Source organism: Prionailurus viverrinus, chromosome B1 (genome assembly GCF_022837055.1).
Source record: "Prionailurus viverrinus isolate Anna chromosome B1, UM_Priviv_1.0, whole genome shotgun sequence".
NCBI classification, from domain to species: domain Eukaryota; kingdom Metazoa; phylum Chordata; class Mammalia; order Carnivora; family Felidae; genus Prionailurus; species Prionailurus viverrinus.
In genome coordinates, this window is record NC_062564.1 from 127,685,554 (window position 1) to 127,704,110 (window position 18,557).

At 37.4% G+C, this 18,557-nt stretch overlaps 1 long non-coding RNA gene across 4 annotated transcripts in view; it reads left to right on the forward strand.

Moving 5' to 3' along the window:
* LOC125163638 (uncharacterized) overlaps positions 1–18,557 on the forward strand; it is a 173,419-nt gene that overhangs the window by 137,251 nt on the left and 17,611 nt on the right. The gene's annotated exons all lie outside the window — the stretch shown is intronic.

Sequence of the window (18,557 nt, forward strand, 5' to 3'; positions counted from 1 at the left end):
TCACTAGCTCCTCATTTCATGACGAAGGCCAAACCTAAGTGACAGGCATTTGAGAAGACGGGTTCTGAACATGACCTTGTACCACACACACTGTATGGCAGAGGACGAACCACATTTCACTAGACATATTAATTTTAAGCAGAGGTGAACCCCCTCCCCCCGATCAGTTCAGCATAAGCACACAAAAAATGTCTATAGTTATTTTTATGTTATGGAATATTAACTTGACAATGTAAATGTTAGGACAAATAGTTACTCCATACAATGCTTCACTGCTATGGCACCATTAAATGCATGGTTTATTTACTCCAACTACAGAAACCTTCGTGAGTTGTGATTTATCATTTAAATATATCTTCAAAGATGTTGATTTCAGTTCACTGTTTCTTTATGTGGTGAAGATTGAGGAAAAAGGATTTGTGACATTCAAAAACACTATCTGCATGTTTGGTAAACTTGGGAAATCAGAAAACCACACAGAAGGCTTAACTTTCAGGCATGCTTTGGGCCTCTGCATTTTCATCCGAAAGTTCTCATTTGGTCTACTTAGCCATCATACACTCACAGGAACACAACAAACAAGCAGCAAAAGCTACTAGACATAAACATCCTCTCGTTGTTTCCACCCTCCTGCCTGAGCTGGCAAGAGCCTTCTGGGAGGGTGGGGGTGGGGGTGGTGGCCACTCCATCCTCGGTGGGGAAAAGCCAGGAAAGGAGTGCGTGGCAGGGGGCGGTATCTGACATAGTTCTTAGCAGTGCGGGATGATGGTCTGAGGGAATGTTTGAGGTGAAGAATACAGCTATGTTACTAGGACAGGCCACATTAATTCTCACCGGCAGACAGTCTTCCACTGTGAGTGTGAATAAAAACCAAATATGGGATATGTTTTTGATTATCAGGATGCAAGAGGAGTTAAGGGGCGAAAGCACCTAGTAGTAATTCAGTTAAAGTGAGGGAGCCTGGTGAAGTAAGAGGGAAAGTGAACATTTCACCTGATTCTAACACATTTAATTTGTCTTTCAACTACTACACAAAGATAATTATTTCAGACAATAGAACATTCTGTTTCAGTCTCTGGTTAGGCCCTGCCATTGGATTTTTTTTCCTCCCCCCTAGGCTTAACAAGAATCAGTCATAGCAGTAATTTCCTCTGAAAAAGAAATCCTATCAGGCCCATGTCTGGGTCTGTGGAGTTGACGGATTGCTTCTTTTTTTATAGAGCCAAATCATTTTTGTAGGAATCAGTTTTCAAGTGTATAAGTTTCAGTTTGGAAATTATTTCTCGCAATATTTGCTTTCAGTAATTCTTTTTTTAACATTAATTAGCTGAATAAATCCACCAAGGAACACAAAGTGTTTCTGCAAAATAATACGATAATTTGGATTGAAAATGTGATTGGATACTGGGAAGAAATAAAAGAAACAAAAGGACCACAAAAGGAATAACTCTGTTATAGCTATTCAAATATGGGATGAAATATACTTACACTTCCTTCTGTTTGATCTAATATATCTAATTTTTCATCCCATTTTCCCTTTCTATCCCTCTATCCTCTCTCAATTTAGACAGTGTCTCCTCTGTTTATTTGTTACAAAGATTTCAGTTGTGACTCACAGTTAGAGTAAATGCTGACAGTTTACCCAAAAAACTTTCAATAACTGAGATAAATTTCAACACTAACAAAAAGTAAGCCTTTTCCTGCTAGTATGTTTTTGATCAACATGAAAGGCGCAGTCAGGCCTCTTTCGTATAGGCCAACAGATTTTCATTGCTGTGATATTTATATTTTGGTCATTTGTATTTTTATTAGACATTTGTAAGTACAAAAATTCGATCAAATGGAAATATGGACCATGTTCATATAAATGTCTATATCCTTAACTAGGCTACGAAAAATGGTCTTTGCCTCCTTGAGGGGAAGTTTAACAATATTTTACATCAAGAATAACTTTAGTTCAATTATCAGTCAGGGGTGCTCTTTGAGTTGTTTGGTGGTAACAGAGGTTAATAGTGCAGATACATTACCCATTACATCCCACCATCAGATGCATTGGGAATGCACAAAAAGAGCTGTGTGTGATCAGGCAGAGAGCACACTGGCACTGGAATTCCCTGATCTTGGTTTGGGTTCTGGTTTGCCACTTAAAACTGGTAAGGTCTTGTTGGAGTAAGCCAGTTTGTCCCTCTGGGCTCCACTTCTTAGGTGTTTAGTGGGGATAATCACTTATACCTTATAGGTATTTTGTGTGGGATCAGGTATCACAATGCACATCACTGGATTGTTATGAATTTTACTATGTGGGAGTTGAATCTGTGCCTCCGTGCGCATCTACCCCAAAGAACTCTTCCCAAGGCAAATAAGAACACAGTGGGATTGTGAGTGAACTCCGATGTTGAAAGTGGATTATCAAAATGGAAACGTGAAGTTCTAAAGTGTAGCTTTTGGAGCTTTGCCTCTAAGCTTAGCAGCAATGACAGATATAATAGTAATAACAAAGACCAAAAAATTATAGGAACTAATGATATTTTAGGGGCACCTGGGTGATATTTTAGGGGCACTCAGTTAGTTAACTGTCTGACTTCAGCTCAGGTCGTGATCTTGCAGTTTGTGGGTTTGAGCCCCATGTTGAGCTCTGTGCTGACAGTTCAGAGCCCGGAGCCTGCTTCAGATTCTGTGTCTTCCTCTCTCTCTCTGCCCTCTCCTGCTCATACTCTGTCTCTCTCTCTCTCAAAAAATAAACATTAAAAAATATTTAAAATGGTATATTTTTAAAATAAATTACTGCCTTTGAAAGAAAGTCTAACTTTTTTCCATATACATCTATAAACAAAAGCTGGTAAGGAACATCTGATTTGAACTGAATTCTTCTTAAGTTTCCCCTTATAGGAAATTGTGTTTAAAGTTCCTTAAAAAAGGAAAGCGCAGGGTGCCTGGCTGGCTCAGTCGGTGGAGCATGTAGCTCTCCATCTTGGTTTGCGAGTATGAGCCACATGTTGGATGTAGAGATTACTTAAAAGTAAAAAGATCTTTTAAAAAAGGAAGGCTCAGTTCTCAGTCTTACATAGAAAACATGTCAATAACTTCTCTCTCTCTCTCTCTCTCTATATATATATATATATATATGCTTGTTTGTATTTGCTGCTTGTTTGTATATATATATATATATTTGAGAGAGAGAGAGAGAGAGAGGGCGCAAGTGAGCAAGGGGCAGAGAGAGAGTGAATCCAAGGAAGGGCAGAGGGAGACAGAGAGAGAGGGAGAGGGAAAGAAAGAGAGAGAGACGCAAAGAGAGAGAGAGAGAGAGAGAGAAAGTAGGGCTCACCTGAAGTGAGCCCCAAAACGGGGCTCGTGTTCACCTGAAGCAGGGCTTAAGCACACACAGTGTGGGATTTGAACTTAAAAAACTATTAGATCAAGACCTGAGCCAAAGTCAGATGCTTAAAGACTGAGATACCCAGGTGCCCCAAAACATGTCAATAACTTCTATAAAACTATCACTTCCTCCTCTTTCAGCACTTATTAAATTGAATTATAATTGTTTTCACATGCCCGACATTTCTACCAGACTGTGAATTGTATTGACCAGAGATGTGAATGGTAGGAAGAAGGAAGGAAAAAGGAAGATTCCCCTTCCTCATTAATTTAAGGAACATCTGATTTGAACTGAATTCTTCTTAAGTTTCCCCTTATAGGAAATGATGTTCACTTAATTTACGGAGTACTTTTTAAGCGTCAGGGTTTGGGTGTGTAAAGTAACAGCAAAAAAATGACTCTGATTTCAGAGAATCTAGTATAGCAGGACATATTGGTAAATGAAATAGGAGGCAGCTAGTTCAAGTGCTGGCAGAGGAACATATATAGAGGGTGTTTGGAGAGTGGCACTTATGAAGGACTTCGCTGGGAGGTAAAATTTGAGATAACTACCACGTGGGCTGAAATGAAGTTGGGGAGTTATAGTTTAGCCAAGGGAAAAAGTGGTCTGAAAACACAGAAGCTACACCTGTGCTAGATCTAGATCAAGACCATCAGGTCTATCTAGATCAAGCTAAGGAGTCTGAATTTTATATTTAGAGTTTCAAGAAGGTACTGAAGGAATTTGAGTTCAGGAGTGACATGATTGAAATTGAACGGTCTAAAAATTAGTCTGCCATCAGAGGGAGTAATAGATGGAAGGAGGTGGGAATTGGGGAGGTGAGAGGGAAGATAAGGGGGCTGAATCTGGGCTATGCAATGATTAGACTAAGAAATGAAGTAAGGAGATAGTAGTAGAAATGGGGAATGTATACAGATTTGAGTGATTAAGGAGGTAGAAAAATATGGGATGATTGGGATGATTGATAAGTGATTTAAAAGAGTCCAGGATGGCTACTAAGAGTTTTGCTTGAACAAGCATGTCATGGTGCCAGTAATTAAAGAGGTTTTAGGGAAAAGATAGTTGAATTTGGGACATATTGACAAATTGAGTCGGAGGGGCCCCTGGGTGGCTCAGTGAGTTAAGCGTCTGACTCCTGGTTTGGGCTCAGATCATGATCTCACGGTCGGTGAATTTGAGCCCTCAGTCGGGTTCCAGGCTGACAGTGCAGAACCTGCTTGGAATTCTCTCTCTCTCCCTCTCTCTCTGCCGCTCCCCTGGTCATTCTCCCTTCCAAAATAAATAAATAAACTTAAGCAAGCAAACAAACAAACATAGTGTGAGATGCTCATAGGACATCCAGGAGATGTGTAGCAGGCAGTGGAATGTGTGAATCTACAGTTGAACCATCCAATAGCAATATAATGCAAACCGTGTATATAATTTAAATTTTTCTAATAGTCAGTAGGGATATTTATGTATAGATTTGTGTCGATATATTTTCATTCCTATGGGATAAAAGCCCAGGAGAGTAATTTCTGGGTAACCATATATTTGGTTTTTAAAGACATTGCCAAACTGTTTTCTAGAGTGGCTGCGCCATTTTGCCTTGCCATCAGCAACATACGAGAGTTTCAATTAATCAGCATCATTGCCTACACTGGGTATGGTCACTTTAAAGAAAAAAAATTTTTTTTAACTATTTATTTTTGAGAGACAGAGCGCAAGCAGGGGGGGGGGGCAGAGAGAGAGAGGGAGACACAATCTGAAGCAGGCTCCAGGCTCTGAGCTGTCAGCACAGAGCCCTATGTGGGGCTTGAACCCATGAACTGCAGGATCACAACCTGAGCCAAAGTCGGATACTTAACCGAGTGAGCCACCCAGGCACTCCTTGTTTTGTTTTTTAAGCCATTCTGTTGTGTGTGTAGTGATATTACAGATTTAATTTACATTCCCTTAATGACTAATGATGTTGAGTGTCTTCTTGTGTGCCTAGTTGCCAACATGCAACTTCTTTGGCCAAATGTTCACATTTTTGGCATACTTTGGGGGTGCGGGATTTTGTGTTTTTATTCTTCAGTTTTGAGAATTTTATAAATTCTGGATACGAATCCTTTGTTATATATGTGATTTGCAAATATTTTTTGCCAGTTTGTAGATTGTCTTTTCATTGTTCAACTAGTCTTTCACGGGGTTAAAATTTTACATTTTGATGAGGTCTATTAATTTAGTCTTTTATGGATTGTGCCTTTGGTGTAATATATAATAACTCCTTACCTAATTTTAGGTCATGACTAAATTTTATAGTTTTATATTTTACACAAATTTCTATTTGTGATGTATGTTTTACATTTAGATGTAGATCTAAGCTAATTTTTGAGGTTTAGATTGAGGTTCATTTTCTGCATGTGTATGTTCAATGGTTTAAACACCATTTTTTGGAGAGCACCTGGGTAGCTCAGTTGGTTAAGCTTCCGACTTCAGCTTAGGCCGTGATCTCCCGGTTCTTGGGTTTGAGCCCTGCATTGGGCTCTGTGCTGACAGCTCAGAGCCTGGATCCTGCTTCAGATTCTGTGTCTCCCTCTCTCTCTGTCCCTCTCCTGCTTGCACTCTGTCTCTCTCTCGCTCAAAAACAATAAACATTTTTTTTTTAATTTTTTTTTTCAACGTTTATTTATTTTTGGGACAGAGAGAGACAGAGCATGAATGGGGGAGGGGCAGAGAGAGAGGGAGACACAGAATCGGAAACAGGCTCCAGGCTCTGAGCCATCAGCCCAGAGCCTGACGCGAGGCTCGAACTCACGGACCGCGAGATCATGACCTGGCTGAAGTCGGACGCTTAACCGACTGCGCCACCCAGGCGCCCCAATAAACATTAAAAAAAAATAATAAACACCATTTTTTAAGGATTTGCCATGATATCTTCTTCTTTTTTTTTTACATATTTTTGTTTAAATTCTAGTTAATTAACATATGATGTAATATTGATTTCAGGAGTAGAATTTAATGATTCCTCACTTAAATAAAACACCCTGTATTCATCCTAACAAGTGCCCATTTAGCCCATCTCCCACCCACCTCCCTCCATCAACCCTCAGTTTGTTCTCTATCATTGAGTCTCTTATGGTTTGCCTTCCCTTCTCTCTTTTTCCCCCCTTTCCATATGTTCATCTGTTTTGTTTCTTAAATTGCACATATGAGTGAAAACATATGGCATTTGCCTTTCTCTGACTTGTTTTGCTTAGCATAATACATTTTAACTCCATCCATGACATTACAAATGGCCAAGATTTCATTCTTTTTGAGGGCTGAGTAGTATTCCATTGTATATATATGTACTGCATCTTCTTTATCCATTCACTAGTCAATGGACATTTGGGTTCTTTCCATAGTTCGACTATTGTTCAAAATGTTGCTGTAAACATCAGGGTGTGTGTACCCCTTCAAATCTGTATTTTATATCCTTTGGGTAAATAACCAGGTAGTGCACTTATTTTTAACTTTTTGAGGAACCTCCATACTGTTTTCCAGGGTGGCTGTGCCAGTTTGCATTCCCACCAACAATGTAAGAGGATTCCCCTTTCTATGCATCCTTGCCAACATCTTCAACGCCATTTTTTGAAAATACTATTCTATTCCATGATTTGCCTTTGTATTGTAAAAAAAAGTTAAGTATATTTGATGTTTTTCTCTTTCTGGACTCTCTCTCTATTTTTAAAGTTTATTTTGAGAGAGGGAGAGAGAGTACATGGGAGATCTGGGGAGTGGCAGAGAGAGAGAGACAATCCCAAGGAGGCTCTGTGCTGCCAGCATGACAGTGAGGCTCAGTCTCACGAACCTTGAGATAATGACCTGAACCAAAACCAGGAGTCAGATGCTTAACCCATTGAACCACCCAGGGGTCCCTGGACTCTATATTTTCTATGTTTTTCTTCAGTTTTATTTAAGTAATCCCTACACCCCACACGAGGCTGTAACTCATGACCCAGAGATCAAGAGTTCTATTGAAAATGTCTGTCATTTCACCAATACCATACTTCCCTGATAACTGTAGCTTCATAGTAAGTGTTAAAATTGGATGGTGTGATTCTTCTAAATATATTCTTAAAAAAATTATTTAGATTTTTCTGGGTACTTGTTATATTTGGCTTTTCAATATCTACAAAAGTCCTTATGGGATATTGACTAGAATTCTGTTAAACATATATGTCAATTAAGGGAGAACATCTAAATCGATGTCTTACATATATATTGAATCTTCCAATCCATAAACAAGATATGTCTCTTTATTTGTTTTGGCCTTTGATTTTTTCTGTAGCATTTGTAGTTTTCATCATATGGATCCTAATTATGCTTTATTAGGTTTATGCTTAAGTATTTTTTTTGAAGATACCATGAATGGTACTGTTTTTTTTTTTAATTTAGTTTTTAATTATTCATTGCTGGTACATAGAAATAAGACTGATTTATTTAATTAAATAGTTCATTTTAATATAATTGTAGATTCACATGCAACAGTAGGAAATAATACATGTATCCTTACTTAGTTTCATTGTGTATGGATATACCACATATTTATCCATTCATCTGTTGACAAACATTTGGATTAGTTCCACTTCTTCACCATGGTGAACAATACTGCTAATTACTATTTGTTTACAAGATTTGTGGGAACATATATTTTTATTTTTCCTGGGTATATACCTAGGATTGAAATTGCTGAGTCACATGGCAACTATGTATTTCACTTCTGAAGAACTGCCAAACTCTTTCCACAGGCAGCTAAGGCATTTTACATTCCTGTGAACAGAGTGCAAGTGTTCTAATTTCCTCATATCCATACCAACACTTGTTATTTTCCACCCTTTGATTCCAGTCATCCATCCTAGTGGGTGTGAAGTAGTATCTTATTGTGGCTTTGATTTAAATTTCCCTAATGATTAATGATGTGGAACATTTGTCCTGTACTTGTTGCCATTTATATGTGTTCTTTGAAGAAATTTCCTCCAAGTCCTTTGCCTATTTTTTAATTGAGTTGTTTGTCTTTTTGTTGTTGAGTTGTAACATATTTACATCTTCTGGATATTAAGTCCTTATTAGGTATATAATTTACAAATATTTTCTGTACATTGTCTTTTCACTTTATTGATAATATCCTTTGTTGCACAAAAGTTTTTTTTTTTTTTTATTTTGATGAAGTCCAGTTTATCTCTTTTTTCTTTTGTTGCTCATGCTTTTGGTGTTAAGTCTAAGAATTTATATTCATTGCTAAGTCTGAATGCATAAAGACTTACTCCTATTAAAAGATTTGCTCCTTTTATTTTTTTATTTTTAAGTTTATTTATTTATTTTTGAGAGAGAGAGAGAGAGAGAGAGAGAGCATGTGCAAGAGCAGGGGAGGGGCAGAGAGAGGGGGAGAGAAAGAAATCCTAAGCAGGCTCTGCACTGTCAGTGCAGAGCCCGTGAGGGCTTGAACTCACGAACTGTGAGATCATGACCTGAACTGAAATCAAGAGTCAGACCCTTAATCAAGAGCCACCTAGGCACCCCAACATTTACTCATTTTAAAAGAAACTTCTAGTTTCATTGTTCATTTTGAGCTAATTTTTTGCATATGGAATGAGATTCAAGTCCAGTTTCATTCTTTTCCATGTAGTTAGCCAATTATCCCAGCACAATTTGTTGAAGAGACTATTCTCTCCCCGTTGAATGGTCTTGTCAAAAATCTGGGCACTTGTTCTTATATTTCTATACGAATTTGAGGATCACCTTTTTCATTTCTTAAAAAAAAAGCCATTGGGATTTTAACAGATTTTACTGAATCTATAGATCAATTTGGGCAGTATTGCTGTATCAAAAAAATGTTAAGGATTCCAATCTACAGACACAGACGTCTTCCATATATTTATGTTTTTAAAAATTACTTTCAATAATATTTTTGTTGGTTTAGTGTACAGGACTTGTGCTCCCCTTCTAGTCTCTTGTTTAAGTTTATTCCTAAGTATTATATTTGTTTTGATATTTCTGCAAATGGAATTATTTTCTTAATTTCATTTTTGGATTGTTCATGGCTAGTGATGGAAACATAACTGATTTATGTGTCTTGAATCCTACAACTTTGCTGACCTGGTTTCTGAGCTCTAATAATTGTTCTGTAGATTTTTTTCTTTCTTAAAAATTCCCAGGATAGTTAACATACCGTGTTGCTTTCAGGTGTACAATATAGTGATTCAACAATTCCATACAGCATTACTCAGTGCTCATCATGAGAAGTGTACTTTTAATCCCCCTTGCCTATTTCACCCATCTTCCAACCCACCATCTATTTTGCAGATTTATTTATTTATTTATTTATTTATTTATTTATTTAATTTATTTAATTAATTTATTTTTTTAATATGAAATTCATGGTCAAATTGGTTTCCATACAACACCCAGTGCTCATCCCAACAGGTGCCCTCCTCAATGCCCATCACCCACTTTCCCCTCCCTCTCACACCCCATCAACCCTCACTTTATTCTCACTTTTTAACAGTTTCTTATGGTTTGCCTCCCTCCCTAACTTTTTTTCTTTCCTTCCCCTTCCCCATGGTCTTCTGTTAAGTTTCTCAGGATCCACATAAGAGTGAAAACATATGGTATCTGTCTTTCTCTGTATGACTTATTTCACTGAGCATAACACTCTCCAGTTCCATTGTAGAATTTTTTAAATGATTGTCTATATGTAAGATCCTGTCATCTTTGAATGAAAATAGATGCCTTTTTTCAAATTGCCTAATTGTTCTGGCTAAAATCTGTCATAAAATGTTTACTGGAAATAGTGAGAATGGATATCCATTTCTTGTTCCTGATAAAGGGAGAAGATACCCAATCTTTCAGCATTAGGTATAATGATAGTTGTGTAATTTTTTGTAGATGAACTTTATAAGGTTGAGAAACTTCCTTTTAATTTCTGTTTGTGAGTTTTTGTAATCCATAATGAAAAGAATTTTGCCAGATGCTTTTACTACATCTATTGAGATGATTGTGTGCTTTTATTTCTTTTTTTTTTTTTATTAAAAAAAATTTTTTTTCAACGTTTATTTATTTTTGGGACAGAGAGAGACAGAGCATGAATGGGGGAGGGGCAGAGAGAGAGGGAGACACAGAATTGGAAACAGGCTCCAGGCTCTGAGCCATCAGCCCAGAACCTGACGCGGGGCTGGAACTCACAGACCGCAAGATCGTGACCTGGCTGAAGTCGGACGCTTAACCGACTGCGCCACCCAGGCGCCCCTATTTCTTTATTCTACTAATATGGTGTATTATGTTAATTCATTTTCACATATTAAACCAACTTTGTATTCCCGAGCTACATGCCACTTCTCCTGGTGTGTAATCTTCTTAATGTGCTATTGGCTTCAGTTTGTTAGTATTTTGTTGATGATTTTTGGCTCTATATGCATAAGGGATTTGATCTATAGTTTTCTTATCATGTCTTGGGGGTCAGAATAATACAGTCCTAATATAATGAACTAGAAAGGGTTTTTCCTCCTCTACTACATTGCGGATGAGTTTAAGAAGGATTGGTATTAATTCTTCTTTAAATGTCTGATAAAGTTTACCAGTAAGCCATCTGTTCCTGGGCTTTTTTTTATTAGAAATTTTTTGATTAATGATTTAATCTCTTTGCTCATTATAGGTCTTTTTATATTTTCTATTTGTTCTGTATGTTTTTAAGAATTTGTTCATTCATCCAGATTATCTAATTTATTAGCATAGAATCATTCATTGTATTTATTTTCTTAAATTAAAAAAATTTTTATGTTTATTCATTTTTGAGAGACAGATAGAGACAGAGCATGAGTGGGGAGACACAGAGAGGGAGAGGGAGACACAAAATCCAAAGCAAGCTCCAGGCTCTGAACTGTCAGCACAGAGCCCAACACAGGGGTTGAACTCACGAACTGTGAGAACATGACCTGAGCTAAAGTTGGATGCTTAACTGAATGAGCCACCCAGGCGCCCCTCATTGTGTTTATTTTCAATTCTTTTTATTTCTGTAAGTTCAGTAGTAATGTCCTCACTTTCATTCCTAATTTTGAGTCTTATCTCTTTATTTTTATTGGTCTAGCCGAAGGTTTGTCAATTTTGTTAAGGTATTCAAAGAGCCAACTTTTAGTGTCATTGATTTTCTACATTATTTTTCTGTTCTCTATTCATGAGGGAAATGGTTCCATAGTGTTTCTTGTAATATCTTTTTTTGGTTCTTGTATCAGGTAGTTCTGGGCTCATTAAATCAGTTAGGAGAGAGAGGCAAACCGAGAAATAGACTCTCAACTAGAGAGAACAGACTGATGGTTACTAGAAGGGAGCTGGGTGTGGGGAATGGGCTAAATTGGTGGGGATTAAGGAGGGCACTTGTGATGAGCTCCAGATGATGTGATATATGGAAATGTTGAATCACTATATTGTAGACCTGAAACTAATATTACACAGTATGCTAACTAACTGGAATTTAAATTAAAAAATCCGTTAGGAAATGGTGCCCCTTTTATTTTTGATAAGAGTCTGTAATGTGGACGGTTGTATACCCGGTATATCTCAAAGCCTTTGGTATTCAGCTTAAGATCAGATCCATAGATGCGCAGTTCAAGATAAAGTCTAGGAGTTCATGCACAAATCTATTGGGTTACTTTCCTGACTTCCTTCTCCTTATCCAGCTCCACAACACATTCAGTTTCTAGAGTTCACTTCTCTTGGTCACTTTGTAAAAACACTGGGTTTTAGTTATGTGTACCACTGCATATTTCCACACCTATGTCTGCTCCCATGGCCAAGGGAGAGAATGAGAAAAAAAATGCCAGAGCATTTCCCCCACTCTTTTACCAGTGGAGATGCCCTTTTTATTTCCTTGGACCAGAAACTGATAGCTTCTCTTGAAATTCTATTTGCCCCCAGTGTACAGTTCTTTTTTTTCCCCTGAGTTTTATTTATTTGAGTAATCTCTACACCCCATGTGGGGCTCTAACTCACAACCCAGAGATCAAGAGTTGAATGTTCTTCTGACTCAGCCAGCCAGGCACCTCGCCCCTCAGTGTGCAGTTCTAGGTTTCTGGCTAAATATCCAAGACAGGAGATACCAGAGGAAAAAAGAAGTAGAAAACTCATCTCTAGTTCAGTGGTACTTTGAGTTCTGATTTCTTCGGCTGCTCATTCATCTGTCCAAGGTTATTAGTTGCTTGAGTAAGCTTACATCACCTAGAATGGAACCAGACTCCTTTTCACTTATTTTAATTATTTTGTTTCTGATAATTCTTTATAGGGGTAGTGATGAAGAGGATGGCTGCAGGTTAGAGAGAAGCAGATGTGGGAAGGGGAAATAAAGAACATTTGCTCCCTTTCTTCCTATTCCAAATTCCACTGACTTTTATTCTACATTTAAAAGAGGCCCTTGCAAAGCCAGCATGTATATAAGACAATCTAATTTACGTTTTAGAAATATTTTTTTCTTTTGTTGTATTGAGAAGGTATAGCTAGGGGAAGGAAAACCAAGAGTGAAAGAAGGTGAGATCTTTCCTGGTTCTTGTTTGAAAGAGAAGTGACATTTGGGTATAAGATTATTTTGGTCTCTATTTTAACCCTATCATTCTGACCCTAAGAATGTTTGACTGTATTTAGTCAAAAACAAAGACATAAATAAATTTGCAATGTATTTTCTGAAGCAAACTCAAATAAGCCAAATTAATTACTTTATCATTTTTTTAAAATGGAGATGCTAAATGTGTCCTCTATTTACATTTCAACTTTATTATGCTGAAATTATTTCATAGACATAAATCTTTTCCTTATAAAGTATACAGGGAAGGTTTGTTTCTTCTTTTTAGGTTCTGATATCATTTTTTTTTTTTTAAAGTAGGCTTCATGCCCAGCACAGAGCCCAATGTGGGGCTTGAACTCATGCCTGTGAGATCATGACCTGAGTTGTGATCAAGAGTTGGGTGCTTAACTGACTGAGCCACCCAGGCACCCCTGATAGCAATTTTTTGAGAACCATTTTGTTAAGAATTAAGTTGGAGCAGAGGACTAGCTAATCTAATTATTTCCCTATGATTTTTAAAATTTGGTATGATTTATACTATTTGTTTTAGATAGTATAGTACTTAAATTATGGTGAAACTTGCCATTTTAACTACTTTAAAGGTACAACTTAGTGAAATTTAGTACATTAACAATGTTGTGGACCATTACAAATTATATCAGTTATTTTAGGGGCCTGGGTGGCTCAGTCAGCTCAGAGTCTGACTCTTGATTTTCGCTCAGGTCATGGTCTCACAGTGTGAGACCAAGCCCCACATTGGGCTTCTTGCTGGACATGCAAACTGCTTGGGATTCCTTGTCTTCCTCTGCCTTTGCCCCTCTCTTGCTTTGTGCATGCACTGTCTCACTTTTTCTCTCTCTCACAAGAAAAAAAAAAGATATCAATTTTAGTAATAAACTTTCTCTATTCAATAATTTTTTACCAAATTAAATTGTTTAAGATTTACAGATCAAATTTTTCTTTTGTACAGATTAATCATTATTAGTTTAACTCTGTGTTTATTGTCAATATTATCTAGAGTGTAGTATTTTAAAATTAATAAAAGAGAGTTTATGGTTATTTTGTAAGTAACCCATGAAAAATTATGAGCCAGTTGCTCTGGATTGTTTTCACTTTTTCTATTTCTGGTATCTGGCCTATTACAGTGTTATACTAATTCTTTACTAGTGATGATTGAATGCAGAGACTACTAAAGTGGCCATGATCTTAAGGAAGCATATAGCAGATACTGGGGCTAAAATCGTAAGATTAAAATATCTTTGGGGCGCCTGGGTGGCTCAGTCGGTTGGGCGTCTGACTTCAACTCAGGTCACGATCTGGCGGTCCGTGAGTTCGAACCCCGCGTTGGGCTCTGGGCTGATGGCTCAGAGCCTGGAGCCTGCTTCCGATTCTGTGTCTCCCTCTCTCTCTGCCCCTCCCCTGTTCATGCTCTGTCTCTCTCTGTCTCAAAAATAAATAAACGTTACAAAAAAATTAAAAAAAATATCTTTGAAGTCAATGACATAGACTAAAACTCTAAGGGAAATGATGGCTTTAAAACATTTTGGTTTTGGTTTCAGCACCATGTTGGTAAGATATTATCAATCTTGGGGTTTATTTCCTGTGAAAACTAGCATTTTGTAGTTTTGGAGTCTAGCTGCAAATTGCAGTAGCTCTGGAGAATTTATAGTAGTTGGAGTAAAGATAACAGAAAGATTATCAAGTACTGAGGCTTAACTTTTATTGTTTTGTAAATTATTGCATACACAATTTTGTATTTTTTAAAAATGTTCTTTCTTTCTTTCTTTCTTTCTTTCTTTCTTTCTTTCTACTTATTTATTTTTTAAATTTACATCCAAGTTAGTTAGCATATTGCAACAGTGATTTCAGGAGTAGATTTCTTAATGTTCCTTACCCATTTAGCCCACCCCCCCACACCCCCTCCAGTAACCCTCTGTTTGTTCTCCATATTTAAGAGTCTCTTATGTTTTGTCCCCTCCCTGTTTTTATATTATTTATGCTTCTCTTCCCTTACGTTCATCTGTTTTGTCTCTTAAAATCCTCATATGAGTGAAGTCATATGATATTTGTCTTTCTCTGACTAATTTCACTTAGCATAATGCCCTCTAGTTTCATCTACGTAGTTGCAAATGACAAGATTTCCTTCTTTTTGATTGCTGAGTAATACTCCAGTGTGTGTGTGTGTGTGTGTGTGTGTGTATGTACACATATATATATATATGTATACGTATATATATGTATATATATATATATATCATATCTTCTATATCCACTCCATCCATCAATATAAATATTGGGGTGCATGTGCCCCTTCAAAACAGCATTCCTGTATCCCTTAGATAAAGACCTAGTAGTGCAATTTCTGGTAGTTCTATTTTTAATTTTTTGAGGAACCTCCATACTGTTTTCTAGAGTGGCTGCACCAGTTTGCATTCCCACCAGCAGTACAAAAGAGATCCTCTTTCTCCACATCCCTGCCAAATTTGTTGTTGCCTGAGTTGTTAATGTAGCCATTCTGACAGATGTGAGGTGGTATCTCATTGTGATTTTGATTTGTATTTCTCTGATGATGAGTGATGTTGAGCATTGTTTCATGTGTCAGCTGGCCATCTGGATGTCTTCTTTGGAGAAGTGCCTATTCATGTCTTTTGCCCATTTCTTCACTGGATTATTTGTTTTTTGGGTGTTGAGTTTGATAAGTTCTTTATAGATTTTTGGGCACTAACCCTTTATCTGATGTGTCATTTGAAATATCTTCTCCCATTCTGCCAGTTGCCTTTTAGTTTTGCTGATTGTTTCCTTTACTGTGCAGAAGCTTTTTATTTTGATGAGGTCTCAGTAGTTCATTTTTGCTTTTGTTTCCCTTGCCTCTGGAGACGTGTTGAGTAAGAAGTTGCTGTGGCCATGTATTTTAATATATATAAAACAATGGTGTACATATTTATTTTAATTAAAAAAAATAAGTTTTACAATGTATGTTTTTATTGCAGTGCATCTTCTTGGGAATCCTGAAGTAAAGTCTTATGTCATAACCCAAACACTGTATTTCAAGCCTCAATCCTAAAACAGAAAGGACAACATTATCTAATAATCTTGATATTTAATATTTATGTTTTATTCAGCCATAAAAACTGAGAACCAATGTTTATTTACTCATTCAACAAATAATTCTGATCATCTTTTGTTTGTAAAGATATCTGCTTAAAATAAGTTGAACAAGAGAGTGAATGAGACAGCATTCAAGATCCATGTTGTCATAACGCTCATATTTTGAAGGGAAGAAGACAGACAGTAAATAAAAGCTAACATTTTAGGTAATAGTAAATTCTATAAGAGAAATAAAACAATCATTTGATAATAGTGGCTGGAGAGGATATTCCCATTAGATTAGGTGTCTAGAGATGACATTTCTTGATATAGAGCTGAAACCTGGAAAGAATGCTGGGAAGAAGGAAAGCAACTTCAAAAGCTTTGAATTGGGAAGAGGTTTGGTGAACTTGAGGAATACAAAGAAGGCCAGCTTGTAGGGCTGGATCATAGAGAGAAATAGGAAGAGTGAGATGTGCTGAGGTAGGAGAAATAGACTGGTAGAGATCATAAGAGGCCATTTAGGCAAGAAAAAGATATTTGAGAATGGTTCTAAATGCAAAGGGAAGTCACTGGTGAGTTTCAAGGGACTTACCATTATCTGTTTTACATTGCAGAAAGATTGCTCTATAGGGAACAGAATTTAGGGGTTCTAGAGAAAAAAGAAAGGGCTACTGTAGTACTATCAGCAAAAGATGACAATGACATAAGCACAGGTGGTAATAGCAGAGCTGGAGAGAAGGGACAGATAAAGAGGGTCTTTTTGAGGAAAGTAAAGCTGGCCAGTTGAAGAAGTATGTGTTTAGGTGATCCAGAATGGATAAAGGATAGAAGGAAGTCAAGGATGTCTTAGAGGAATTTTGCTTGAACAAATGGTTGGAAGAGATGCCCCTAAATATAGGCATCTCTTGATAAGTTTGTTGTGAAGGGGTCAGAAAAAGGAAGTAATAATTGGAAGGTAATGTAAGTTCAAAGGAGGTGTTGTTGGTTGTTTGTTTTTTTTTTTTGAGGGCACAACAAAGACTAAGTACTTTATTTTATTTTATTTAAAAACTTTTTTTAACGTTTATTCATTTTTGAGACAGAGAGAGACAGAGCATGAATGGGGGAAGGTCAGAGAGAGGGAGACACAGAATCTGAAACAGACTTCAGGCTCTGAGCTGTCAGCACAGAGCCCGACGCGGGGCTCGAACTCACAGACCTCGAGATCGTGACCTGAGCCGAAGTCGGATGCCCAACCGACCGAGCCACCCAGGTGCCCCATTACTTTATTTTTTTTAATTTTATTTTTATTTTTATTTTTTAAAATTTACATCCAAATTACTTAGCATATAGTGCCACAATGATTTCAGGAGTAGATTCCGTAATGCCCCTTACCCATTTAGCCCATGCGCCCTCCCACAACCCCTCCAGTAACCCTCAGTTTGTTCTCCATATTTATGAGCCTCTTCTGTTTTGTCCCCCTCCCTGTTTTTATATTATTTTTGTTTCCCTTCCCTTATGTTCATCTGTTTTGTCTCTTAAAGTCCTCATATGAGTGAAGTCATATGATATTTGTCTTTCTGTGACTAATTTCACTTAGCATAATACCCTCCAGTTCTATCCACATAGTTGCAAATGGCAAGATTTCATTCTTTTTGATTGCTGAGTAATACTCCATTGTGTGTGTGTGTGTGTGTGTGTGTGTGTATATATATATATATATATATATATATATACACCACATCTTCTTTATCCATTCATCCATCGATGGACATTTGGGCTCTTTCCATACTTTGGCTATTATTGATAGTGCTGCTATAAACATGGGGGTGCATGTGTCCCTTCGAAACAGCACACCTGTATCCCTTGGATGAAGGCCTAGTAGTGCAATTGTTGGGTAGTAGGGTAGTTCCATTTTTAGTTTTTTGAGGAACCTCCATACTGTTTTCCAGAGTGGCTGCACCAGCTTGTATTCCCGAGGAGGTGTTGTTTTTTAATGGTATATTTGTATGTTTGTTGGATTATCCAGTAGAGAGAGAGAGTCTGGTGACTTATGGAGAATCACAGGGTAATTGCCAGCTTGAATTTCTTGAATATGGGAAGAGGGGATGAAATCCAGAAAGTAAGGGGAGGGGCTGGCATTTTAAGCATTAGGGAACTTTTTTTTCCTCCATTGAATTAGAGGAAGGCAGAGAATGTGAGTGTAGATGTAGATAAGTTAATAAAGTTGGTGTTAGGAAGTTGAGGGAGTTCCCATCTGATTGCTACTGTTTTCTCAGGGAAGAATGAAATGAGTTCATGAGCTGTGGAGGGGAGGGGGGCTTGCAGAGAAAGAAGATCTGAAATTTGCCTCAAATGGGAAATGCAGTAGGATTCCTGGGCACTGATGAGTGCTCTTCATAAATTTAGAGAAAGACCCATCTGCATGACTGTTGATTTTCTCCAAGAACATTCAGCCACAGAGGTGCAAAGAAGGTGGACAAATTGAATTTACCCAGCATTGGGGTGTAATTAAATGGGAAAGAGGGAGAGGAACAAAAAAAGAGTTAAAGG